Source organism: Mesocricetus auratus, unplaced genomic scaffold (genome assembly GCF_017639785.1).
Source record: "Mesocricetus auratus isolate SY011 unplaced genomic scaffold, BCM_Maur_2.0 Super-Scaffold_100676, whole genome shotgun sequence".
Classification (NCBI taxonomy): domain Eukaryota; kingdom Metazoa; phylum Chordata; class Mammalia; order Rodentia; family Cricetidae; genus Mesocricetus; species Mesocricetus auratus.
Genome location: NW_024429266.1, coordinates 154334204 through 154345641, shown reverse-complemented (window position 1 = coordinate 154345641; position 11438 = coordinate 154334204). Strand labels below are relative to the sequence as shown.

The 11438-nt window shown below is 37.4% G+C and overlaps 1 long non-coding RNA gene across 1 annotated transcript in view; it reads right to left on the bottom strand.

Moving 5' to 3' along the window:
* Window positions 1–3114: 3114 nt before the first annotated feature.
* The window catches only part of LOC106021200, a 35165-nt gene continuing 26841 nt past the window's right edge, over window positions 3115–11438 (bottom strand). The window contains exons 6-8 of the long non-coding RNA XR_001196533.3: window positions 10609–10784; window positions 7410–7635; window positions 3115–5796 (exon numbers count right to left, since the gene is read on the bottom strand). This is a non-coding gene — a long non-coding RNA (uncharacterized LOC106021200). The remainder of the gene's footprint in view (window positions 5797–7409; window positions 7636–10608; window positions 10785–11438) is intronic.

The window sequence follows — 11438 nt, the reverse complement described above, 5'->3', positions numbered from 1 at the left end:
AACAACAACAGCAACAACCCCCCCAAAAAAAACAATGAAAGGGGTAGGATACCAAAGATATATAGGTAGAAAGTGGCCATAACTTTTCTCTAGATGTGTATGAATATATATGCATATGTGCATATGTATATATGTATATATATATATATATATAATCAGTTAAACTGAAACATATCAGGACAAAATCAATGTATTTATCTTAAGGTATAGTTCAATGAAGTTTTATTATTTTTTAGATAGTGTTCAAAATAATCTATTCCATTATGACCTTTTTGTACATTGATATTGTACTTTGTTCATCCTTTCACTTGTCCCCTGGTTCCTCTTCTCCCCTTAAGTGTCCTACTTCAGTTTTCATGCTGTGTGTGTGTGTGTGTGTGTGTATTCAAATTTAGATCTTGAATTTGAGAGAAGACACAATATTTTGTCTTTCTTTCCCTATTGCCCTCTCTGGTTTCTCTCTCCCCTTCTCTTTGGGTTTCTAAGTCAATCAAGATTTTTTATAAGTGATACAATAAAATATTTGTGTCTCTGAGTCTAGCTCATTGGTTAACATGATGATCTCCAGTTCCATCTATTTTCCTGCAAATGACACAATTCTGATCTTCCTTACATCTTAATACACTGCATTATGTACATATACAGTATGTTTTTATCAGTTCACTTGCTGATGGGCATCTATGCCTTAGCTGTTATGAATAAACATGAACATGCAAATACCTTTGTAAAATGTTGACCTATACCTGAGAGTGTTATAGCTGGACCACATGGCAGTTCTGTTTTCACTTTTTGGAAGGATTTTCATTTCCACAGTGGCTACACCCATTGGGAATACCAGGGATGCATAAGGCTGCCTCATTCCAGACATCATTGACAGCATTTATTGTCCTTTGTTTCCTTGATGATAACCATTCTGACTGGGGTACAATGGATTCTCCATTAGTTGTTCTTTGTGTGTGTGTGGTGTCTTTTTTACTGATTAAGAATTTCATACATGCGTATAATGTTTTCATCAAGTCTATCCCCACATTTCTTCCATTATAATTCCTCCCCCATTTCTACCATGACCACTATTCCCTCTCATTTCCATGAGTTCACTTAGTACTGCTAGTACATACATGGGTGTAGGACCATCTACTGGGAAATGAGATGCCTTATCCCTGAAGAAAACTGTCTTCTAGCAGCCATCAATTGCCCATCGCTCCTCAAATAGGAGTGGGTTTTACTGGCCCCTTCCTTGCACCAATGCTGGGATTTTGTCTGGCTTTATTTTTGTGTGGGTCTTATGCTCACACTCACAGCCACTGATGGTTCATATGTACAACTGCCCTGTTGTGTTCAGAAAGCACTGTGTAACTCTAATCATACACTGCTTTTGACTCACAGCTTTTCTGCCCCCTCTTCCATGATGATCTCTGAACATAGGGAGGAGTAGGTCTATCTAATGTAGAAATCCACATTAAGGGCTGAATATGCTAAAATCTCTTATTCTCTGCATGTTAACCAGTTGTGGGTCACTGTTAATCACTATCTACTGAAAAAAGAAAAAAGAAGCCCCTATCTTTGATGGGGGCTGAGACATGTACTAATCTATGAGTGTAATGATTAAAAATTAGGAGTCAGTTTAACTCTATGTCCATTCAGCAAAGTAATAGTAATAGACTCTCCCTTAGGGCCTATGATCTACCTAGCCTTGGGTTCTTGACCCTACTAATGGTGCATGGCATGATTCTCTCTTAAATCCAATCAGAAAGTATCTGGTTGCTCTCATAACACTTGTGCCATCACTGCACCAGTGGGCATATCTTTTCAGGCCAGTCTTTATTTGTAGCTCACAGGACTCACAGTTGGGTGAGACTGATGATTCCTGTTCTTCTCTGGTTAGCATACATAACAACTTCCAGCACCACAGAAGCTAGCCATGTCAGTCCCTGCTTGTTTCCCTACATTCTATGATTCATGTATGTGCTGCCTTTGGCACTAGAGTCAAGTTCAGAAAGACAACCAAAAGCATTGTCAGTAGGCTGTAATATTTGCAGGCTGAAGGGACCCTACAGGTTAACAACTTCAAGAGAGCAAACCTGAAGGCTTTGGCAAAAACAAAATCAGGCAACATCCAAAAACCACAGATGGAAAGAGATAATTAAAACTAAGGCTTAAATTAATGAAGTAGAATTGGAAAAACAATACAAAAATCAATGAAATAAAGAATTAGCTCTTTGGAAAGATTAAGAATATGGGCAGATAGGCTGGAGAGATGGATCAGTGGTTAAGAGCACTGACTGCTCTTTCAGAGAACTTGGGTTCGGTTCCCAGCACTTGCTTGGCAACTAACAACTGTCTCCGACTCTAAGATCTGATACCCTCACATAGATATACATTCAGGCAAAATGACAATGCAAATAAAATAAAAATAAATAAATTAACAGAAAACATTGGCAGACTTCTATCCAAATTTTTAAAAAGGAGAAAGAAGATTCAAATGAATAAAATTGGAGATGATAAAGGAGGCACTGTAACAGACACTGAGGAAATTAAGAGAATCCTAAGAACACACTTTCAAAATCTATATTCAACTAAACTGGAAAATCTAAAAGAAGTAGATGAATTTCCATATGTATGTACTTAAGTGTATATGAAGTTAATAATTTAACAAAACCCATAAAGACCAATGATACAGTAGTAGTATTTAGAACTGCCACTATTAAAATGAGTCTATAACCAAATGGATTCAGTGCAGAATTGTCCTAGATCTTCAAAAACCTAAACTAGGAATCCTCAGAATTTTCTGTAAAATAGAAAATAAAGGAATACTTCAAAATTATTTTTATAAAACCAATATTACCCTGAAACAAAAATTGTATAAAGGAAAAAAGGGGGTAAAGAAAATTATATGTTAACCTTTCTGATGAACATAGATGAAAAATAAAATTCTTACAAACCTAACTTAAGAACACACTTAAAAATATCATGTACATGAGCAAAATGGCTTCATCCCAGAGATGCTGGCCTGACCCATCATATGTAAATCAACAAATGTGATCCACCACATAAATAGACTGAAGGGTATAATCCATATGATCATCTCATTAGATGCAGAAATAGCCTTTGACAAAATTCACAATCTCTTTATAATAAAAATCCTGGGGATAATGGGAATACAGAAGACATATCTCAACACAATAAAGACAGTATACAAAAGCCCCAGCCAACATCATGGAGAAAGACCTCAAAGAATTTCCATTAAAATCAAAAACAAGAAAAGGATGTCCACTCTTTCCTCTCCTTTTAGCTAATACAGTGTTTAAAGTCTTAGCTAGAAAGAGAAGACAAGTGAGGGAGAGAGAGGGATACAAGTAAGAAATCAATATATCCTTATTTGCAGAGGATACAGGTCTATAAATAAAAACCCTAAAGACTTCACCAGAAATTTCCTTCAGCTGTTAAATACACTCTGCAAAATAGAATATGTGAAGTTGGCACACAGAAATCAGTAGACTGCCTGTTTAGCAGCAGCAGATACATGAAAACAGAAACTGGAAACAACCCAGGTAGTTTTGACTCATGATCCTTCATGGCTAACGATGTTGAACATTAGGGTCTCAGTCAATCTCCAAGCTTGCCTCACATGGCTAATTTCTCTAACAAGCTTTCTCTGGGACCCCTATGCTGCCTTCTAAGTCTGGAATTAAAGGTGGCTGCCATACTCACTTGATATTTAGATAGGTTTTTGTGAGCCACAATGTGGGTGCTGGGAACTGAACCCAAGTCATCTGCAAGACCAGTCAGTGCTTTTAGCCTCCGAGCCATCTCTCGAAATACGTGGGTTCTTGGCATCTGAACTCCTGCCCTTGTGTTTGTGAAGCATGTACTTTAACCAGCCATTAAATCTATTTTTATTAGTTTGGGTCCTCAGATGTCTTTCCTGCTCAAGTTCATAAAGTTTTATAGTTTGGGGTTTTATGATTTGTTTGTAGTGTATGCTGTGTATGGTAAGAGTAAAACTGATAGTTTTCAATACGTGTTTCATTTTTATGGCATTGATGTTTGGAAAGAGCGTATTATGCTGTTTGGGTTCCATTCAGGATAATCGAGGTCTGTGATAACAAATTGCTGTTGCAGGCTTCCTGTGCATTTTTCCAATTGTTTACCATAGGTGAGTTCTTCAGTGTAAGTTTGTGTCTATGGTGAGGAACAGAGCAAGGATGTTTCTTGAATGCACAAAGAAGGATATGCATTACCAAAAGGGCCTCCAGTTGAATGAAATGCATTTTTGGAGCTAACCCAGCACCTTTGAAAATGTTAGTCACAATTGGGTTTGAGGAACACCAATAGGGATGACTCTTTCTCAGATAGAAATTTTTTTTGTTGATTTGTTAATATGTGTGTTTCATTTGAATTATAATTAAAATATCTTAGTTCACTGACTCATAACAAAACTTATTTGAAAAGCAAATTCTTCAATATTATCCTAATGGGAATCAAAAGAGCAATTTGGTTTTCCCAGAAAACATTAAAATTAACAAAGAAACAGATATGTTTGAACAAATGGTGTGCTCTTATGTTCACTGGGACCATCTTTCTACACTTGGCCATGCTGAAACAGCTCTCACACTCACAGAATGGAGAACCAAGGTGAGCAATGTGATACAAAATGGAATTGTTACTTTTTATTTGTACCTTCAGAGCCATTAACACTTCATTCAGAATGAGCATAGGAAAATGCCCAGTCAAGAATCTTTCTCACGAAGGACTTACTAATAATAAGCATTTCCTCAGAGCTGGTATTGAAACAGCAAATAAAACACGCACGCACACACACACACACACACACACACAATCTTTTGATTTTTTTGGAGTTTGCATTCTAGTGGTCAGTATTTCTTTGGTCCCATGTCCAGTTTCATATTATCTAATGGCTTAGTGACAACCAAAGATACCTCCTGGTTATTCACATATTATCCCTAAACACTTGCAAGGGTAACGATTTCTCTACAAATAATTTCATAACCATCTCAGTATAACCCACTGGAAATACCCTAAGTTACTTCATGCTTCCTTCTGAAGCCATTTCTTATACTTATATGCAGTAGTTGTAATGTTTGGAGGAAGGGCTCACTTTTTTACAAGAAAGTGCCCACAATGTACTGCAACCCCATAACCTCCAATCTTTCTAGAGTGCAATGTATCATTGCTGGCCAACAGCTTAGTTGGGTGGGTACTTCTTCTATTCAGCTTTACGTTCACTTTTTTGCTTTACTTTTATTTTTATTTTTCATCTCTCGGTAGTTATTTCTTCAAAGTGTCAGTGTCCATTATCTGTATCAGTTATCAGTGTCCCTACCCCTGCTCAGCTTCAAGAAGAGCTGGAATATTTTCCCCTTAAGCCCTCTGGTATAAGAAAAATAGTCTGTTCTGACTTTCCCGTCCTGAAAGGTGACTCTCCTTCTGAGATTCTCAATGCTTTTCACAGGCACAGCTACCCCCAGAGAGGCTGCAAGGAGAGAATGGAAGAAATCCTCAAAAATGTGTTTGGGCACACTTGGCTCTCTCTTTTGACTTAGGATTGGTGGAATTAGTGAAGACTAGTGTGAATCATGGAATTTTCAACCTTTAGAATCCCCAGATGGCTCCAAGTTGTCTTTGAAGCATTCTAATTTTACAATGTGTGTTTTTCCTTAGAGAAGGAGAAAAGCAGAGTAGGTCTTATGAGAGGCATGACTGAGACTTGAGGTTAGCTCCTTCTTGTGGATTCGCTATATCCCAGTCATTATGTTATTCGCCTATCGTTTTGACCTGAAAAACAAACAAAGACACAAAATGAGAAAGTGGGATCTTTTGGAAAGCACTTAATTTTCTAAAGCAGAGTAAGATCCAGTTCTGATTCATACCAATCATGCTTTTCTATAGTAAGCTTATTGATATTAATATTGAAGTAAAAATCACAAACACAAAAATGTGTAGGATTATGTGGATGTTTCCCTCATACATTCATTTTATAGCTGGAAAAACTAAGCTAAACAAAGTGTTGGATTTGCTTTAAATTAACTGTCAGTATGATGAGAACTCCAGTTCTTTGAATTTTATTTATTATACACACACACACATACCACGTACACATGAACAAACACAGAAATCATTCTTCCTTGGGTTGGATAGGATTGCTTAATTAAAACTGAGAGGATCAACCATTGCAAAGAATTCTAAGGTCAGAATGATACTTAATTGCAAAGATACTTAATTTCATTTTAGTCTGCCAATATCTATTTCAATATTAAATTATTATCTACTCTGCATCTTGGCCACTCAGATATTCCAAATAAACCAGAGGAAAATAAATGATAAAATTCCATCTCAAACTCAAGGAGAGTTTTTGATCTGTATAGATTAACCATGACATCAAGAAAAATGTCATGGCAGCAGGTGAAAATACAAAATGTCTCTTTAATCAAACAGTCCTGTTAAACTGCTATTTGAAATTTTTAAAAAATAGTCTAATTAGAGGAGGCACATAGTCATGGAAGACAGGCGTGTTTCAGTCACTGACTGCAAATGTAATTATGTACAATTCCCATGAGGCTACCTAATAGGAGGAGTTGTATCAAGTATGGCTAACAAGGGAAGCTAATCATGGTAACTTCTTTTCAACATTTCCCATAGCTAAACCTATTTAGCAGAGTTGCTGCAAGGACTGAGACTCGTTGGCTCTAGTTTTCGTCCTCTCCTCCCCACACCCAATATCTCTTAGCCAGCTCCCTTCACCCTTTGATGGAGAATTAAGAAGCCATGAAGTAACCAAAAGCTGTGGGAGGTAGGAGGAAGAAAAGTTGGCCAAAGCCTTGAAAAGTACAAGCTATTTTTATGTATGTAAAATATAAATTAACATATTCATATTATTTTTATATCAGTATTTTGATCATATGTACATTCACAACAAACACTTCTCAAATACAATTCATTAAATCCCTATGTATCAGTGAAAAATAAATACAGTTTTGTTTTAAAACATTAAAAAATATAGAGATGGTGGACATTTCTTTTTGATTTTTTTTTGTGAAATTTTCGATCAGTTTTTTCAACAGGAACTCTGCCATCTAGACCCTTGCTTATTACACCAAAATGTCAGATTTTAATGTTTGCATAGAAATTTAGACAGGGAAAATGACTATGTTCTTTTCCTTTGTGGTAGTAATTGATTTCCCCCGAAGCACAGCAGTGTGCACACGCAGCCACAGTGACCAACTCATTGCCTTAGCTGCAAGTGTTGCCAACAGGTGTTCTCAGTTGTGCAGAGAGACACCCAGAGCTGCCTACGCCTCCTCCTGGAATCAAGCACATCCAAAGACTGACCCACTTTCAGCTGATGTCCATGCACTAGCTCTTCAAGTTCGTTACCATCTTACACATACCTCCTGAGATGGTCCAAGTTGTCACAGCTTGTGGGGTGACTGAGCCTACTCCTGGTTCTATAGCACAGCTCTTGTCCGCTGCCCAATCCTGCCTCTTCAGATGTCGACCTTAAGAACAGTCCTAACAAACATGCCAAACAATTTCATCTTGTAATCCACTCTTTAAGGTAGCTGTCCTCTGGGTCACTTGTTGGTTTTTTTCACTCAGTAGAGTGCCTTGTAAGGCCTGTTCATTAAGAAATGCAGATATAGCTTTTAATTTTGGAATGGTTTATGTCAGAATTTGAAGATTTTCTGTTCTTCTTTCGCCCTAAACCTGTGTATAAACTACATTGTGATTGGATGCGGCCAAGTTCCCGCATTCTGTTCAATGGATTGTGGCGGGAAGAGACAGGTGACACTTCCTGGCCTGGTCTATCAAATACTAATGAAGGCTCTAGCATCCCTTCTTCTGCCCTGTTCAGCAGATTGACTGAAAGGACCTAGAGGAAGTTTCCAGAGACTGGGGAATAACAGAGGTGGAAGATGAAACGAAGGTTGATCAATTAAACCAGGACAGAACATGACTCTCCTGAATTATTTAAGAGTATTTCTTATAGAAATAAAAGTTAAACAACTCATTGCTTCCTGTATATTACAAACCACAATTCCCTGGGTATTTATCTCACCTCCTTAGTTACAAGTGTTTTTCTGTTATGTAAATTCAGAGAAGTGAAACTGCTAGGTCTTTCTTGAGATATACCAAGGTTAAAACTCAATACACATTTTTGTACAATTTTCCAAGGCAATTATATCAATTATATTTTCTCTGGGAGTATAGTAAACACCTCTCTCTTGAATTTTACAAACATGGCACAGGCAAGGTACAGTGCCGAGCATTTTACCTATATGAACTTACTTGAGCCTTTCCAAAGCCTCTAATGTGTCACCTTCTATTGTTTATTTCTGCTTTCTAGATGAGTACATTCAGGTCAAGTCAATTTAATGTATAAATGAAATAGCAAAAATACATCCTGAGGCTTAGGGCTACCTTTCTCTTTAGTTATGCTATATTACTAATGAGTTACACTCATTCAGAGTCCAAGACTGCCAGGTTATTTCATCAAATTATACTGTATCTCATTTTTATGGGACTGACATGGTTATGAATATATATTTCTCATGAATACCCAAGGTATATTTTTGTAGACAGAAATACATTCAGGAAAGTTAAACATTTTCTCCCAGCTTTAAGAAAAAAAATATAAAACCATAGAGGTCTATAAATTGCTTAAAAGTTTAAAACAATGAATAAAACACAGCCAGCAATAAAATCTGCATCTGGGCATCTATTGTCAAAGCAGCTGTAATCATTTGGCCACATCACAGCTTGCTCAGTGTTTCTCCCTGAACTTCCTTTGTCCTCACACTGAACATCATACAGGGCAGGGTTGTGTGAGTCTCACACATGATGGAATTTGACCCAGCTGTTTTCAAAGATTACACTAGAAACTCAAAAAGCCAAAAAGGGTTGCTGTGAAAACCATCTTTGAAACCTCCATGTTATGTCATGTGCCTGTTCCAAGAACTATGGTGAGGGTAAAATGGATAAATACACAACACAAAAATTCTTAGGGCCATACCAGAGGCTCAAGAACATATTTAACTTCTCAAATTTCTCCCATTTTTGTGGTTTTTGAGGTTGCAATAGAATTCAAACCTCTCTGGGTACAAGGTCATGTTATCTTGAGAAACTATGACTTCCTATGGCAGTGAAAGGAGGTTTTGATTTTCTTGTTAAATGATGATAATTTGATGAAATAAATAGTTTTTACCAACTGTAAGTGAATTAAGATTAGACTTTTTAACACACACAGGGATTGATATACATGTAAATAAAACATAGGCAGTGAGCCTATTTGAGGTTGCCTTTGCTTTGTCATTTCAAAAAATGAGAATTCCTGTGTCTTCTATGCCCTCTTGGGGCAAGAAGACACAAAAGAAGAAAATGGGCATATAATTGTTAGTGGGTTTAAGTTTGATCTCAGCTACTATCCTTTCTGATATATATTTATTCATTAAATCAAGAGCTAATGTGTTGACTTCGTGGGTTAGAAATTTGCTCTACAGTACGATGGGGAGATTTTGAAATTCATTAGTAAGACCAATTCATAAACAAGTTTCTTTAAACTGAAACAGCTGCAAATAAGATAAATAGTAAGTGGCTATACTAGTCAAGAGTGAGAGGCAGCCTGTGTTCTCTACATCCATACAAGTCCATACATGGACTACACTAACTTCTCATGAGGAACAAGGACAGAGAAGGGTTGGAGCCACTTGGAGATTTTTGGCTAGAGCCCTGTAGAAATCATTCAGGATATCATTGAGGGTATGTAGGATCAGCATGGACTAAATGATCCCAGACAATGGAATGTCACTGGAGAGTTTTAAGCAAGGAGACAACGAGGTCTGACTTGCTTTTCAGAATCCTATCTCAACTGTAATGCATATACTCCATTTGGAGGAAGAGATGAAAGAGAAAGAGTGGGGGAAGGCAGGGTATAAGTTAGCAATATTTAAAAAGTGAGACCGGCAAGAAACAAAAGCAGAGTGTATTTCTTCATCTGTTCCTTTTTCATTGGCTGAACTCTTTTGGAACTCTGTCCAAACTGACATGAATGTGAAGTGTTTGAATCCGTGTAGCATGGATTCCATTAAGTATGCTTGGTAAATTACAGGCAGGCTGGAAGGAAATCTTAAAGTTTGTGAATTGTTTAAGGCCACAAGAATCCAAAGTATCTCTGTCTGTGATTATACCCTGTGCAAAATATTTGAATATCTGGGTTTGGGCCAGTGTTTGCATGTGACACTGAAGGTCATCATGATAGTGGGCACCTCTGACAGAGAGGTGTTAGGAGATGCTCTTGGCTTTGGACCAGATGCCATTTAATGGAGAAGGCAGGCAGTATCAACTATAGTGAGTTTTTGATTATTCTGTGCTTGTGTTCATAGAATATATGAATATAAAGGGAGACATGGCATCTGTTGCTTAGTGACCATGTTAGAAGGGTTAAGCTCCTCCATCAAAAAGCTCTTTTGGAGAGTTTGGACTGGCTCTCATATGTTCCACTGTTTGTAGATATCATGTACCACATGGAAACATTGACAGATATGTTGGACTGATTTGTCTTTTAAGTATTTCACTATCCTCCATAGATACCTGTGAGATTGCCTAGGTTCATCCATGGATTAGCTGTTCTGGAGAAAGTGGGGCATTCAAAGTTCCATATTGACTCCATGGTCTTGACGAGTGCTACTGAACCCCCTTTTGAGATCCGTGGCTATAAATTTCAGATGAAGCCAGTTGCTTCTTTAAAGCATTAAGGTAACCCAGACCTAGAAAGACAAACACCATTTGTCATTTGTCATTTGTGGATCCTAGCTCTGAGTCTTTGGATTTGGATATTTAACCAGAAATAACCCCCCAAACCAGTAAAGTATAAAGGGACCATGGGGTAAGCAGGGAAGAGGGATTGTAGAACATAGGTGGATGGGAAAAATGAGGAGGGCTAACTGAGGAGGGGTTTGGAGGGAAGGGGGTAAGTAACACAAAGTATATTTGGAAAACTCATAGGGAAATGTTATTTTATAAACATACTTAAATATATACATGCATGTATATACATATACAAACACATGTGTACATGTAAAAGCACATGTGTGCATACTAAATGTTGTCTAATTGGACTGAATGTCCCTTCAACAGGAAGGAAGTTATGCCTGATACTGTAAACATTGTCAACTAATCATGACTAGAGAGGTCATAGTCCCTAAAGGAGAACCTTCTATGGCTAATTTCCTAGAGCAGCATAACTTCTGACTGTGTTCTAAATACTCAGTCACAAATGCATGTGACTCTCAACCTCATCAAAGAAGATTATTTTTGAAAGAGAGGCTACTATAGAGACCCATAACTGGACAAAATGCAGTAAATAAATCACTTTGGGGTGCCCAGCCCCAATTGAAACATCTACAATGCAACCCAACCCC